A 1348-nucleotide genomic window follows, 5' to 3' on the forward strand; every position below is an offset into this window, starting at 1 on the left:
TCTTAGCCACTTTGACGCCCTTGGGCAAAGAGGAGTGAGATTAAAATCAACCAAAGTCAGTGGAATAGGAAACAAAACGCTATCGTTTATGTGCGACTGCCGGTTCGCTATTTTCAACTGTTTTCCCCCTCCACATGGTATTCGCGTTTGTTGCCGATGCTTTTAGCTATATTCTCCTTCATTCTTCTTCCACGTTTCGACCTGTTAAAGAGTTCTTATCCACTGTATGTGATATTACTGCGTACATACATTTATTCCAGATATTTTATTGTAGTTTTATTTTATCAGTATCGACTAGTTTCATAGCGATTGTAAGTTTTTTGCACAGGTACTTCATAGGCATGAAAGGCTACATTTTTTTTTAAATCCTTATTATTTAATAGTTCTGTACATCAGTCTCAGATTCTCTTTATTTTTTCAGGTGAAATAATTACTTGCGAATTAAGTTTTAATTATCACTTATTATGCCAAAGAAACAGTGCTCTTGTTGCGGCAAATTCTTAAAACCAAAGAGTCATCTATCAGTAGTTCAGGATGAACGGGCATTAAATGTTCTTACAACTGCTTTTAATAGCTCCTTAACCATTCAGTCAAAGGTTGCGATAGTTGTCGATGCTTTTCGATTAAAAAGCGTCGGATTACAGATGCAAAAGAGATGAGTTCTTCTGAAAATGATTTATCAAATGTTTTAGAACTAGGTAAGAGTCAGATTTATAAAAATTCAGAATCTTCCAGTGAAGATGGAACTTCAGATTCTGACTGTAGGAAAATCAAACTTCCAATAAGAAGATGTATGATTTCTCAATCCAGATGCATTGTCTGTCATCATAAGAATAATCGTATCAGAATCAAACCTTTTGCTGCATTGATGATTCATCTGCGCTTGAGGATAAAGATTATTATAGGCTCACCGGTTTGACGAAAAATCAATTTAGTGACGTTGCACAGTACTTGTCAATTGAAGTGCGTTCGACAAAAGGTTTTTCTGTGCGTTTGTGCCTTGCATTATTGTTGATCAAGTTGCGCACAGGTCTTTCCAATGCGATTTTATCAACTATTTTTGGCATAGAAAAACGAAGAGTTGGCAGAGGAATTACGGCAGCAAGGAAAGCTCTGATGTCCTCCTTTGTACCTCATCATCTAGGTATAGGTCACATATCACCCGAGTCAGTCATTAAGGACCATACTACATCAACGGCAAAAACGCTATTCGAAAATGGAGAAGATGTATGTATTCTTGTAGCTAATGGTACATACATGTTTATCCAAAAGAGTAGCAATTACTCTTTTCAAAGGCGGACTTATTCTATGTATAAAGGAAGGAATCTGGTCAAGCCCATGATGTTAG

At 36.6% G+C, this 1348-nt stretch overlaps 1 protein-coding gene across 3 annotated transcripts in view; it reads left to right on the plus strand.

The window, feature by feature from the left end:
* LOC117172571 overlaps window positions 1-1348 on the plus strand; it is a 347370-nt gene that overhangs the window by 211988 nt on the left and 134034 nt on the right. The gene's annotated exons all lie outside the window — the stretch shown is intronic.

The sequence above is a fragment of the Belonocnema kinseyi genome, chromosome 5, assembly GCF_010883055.1.
Source record: "Belonocnema kinseyi isolate 2016_QV_RU_SX_M_011 chromosome 5, B_treatae_v1, whole genome shotgun sequence".
In the NCBI taxonomy this organism is placed as follows: domain Eukaryota; kingdom Metazoa; phylum Arthropoda; class Insecta; order Hymenoptera; family Cynipidae; genus Belonocnema; species Belonocnema kinseyi.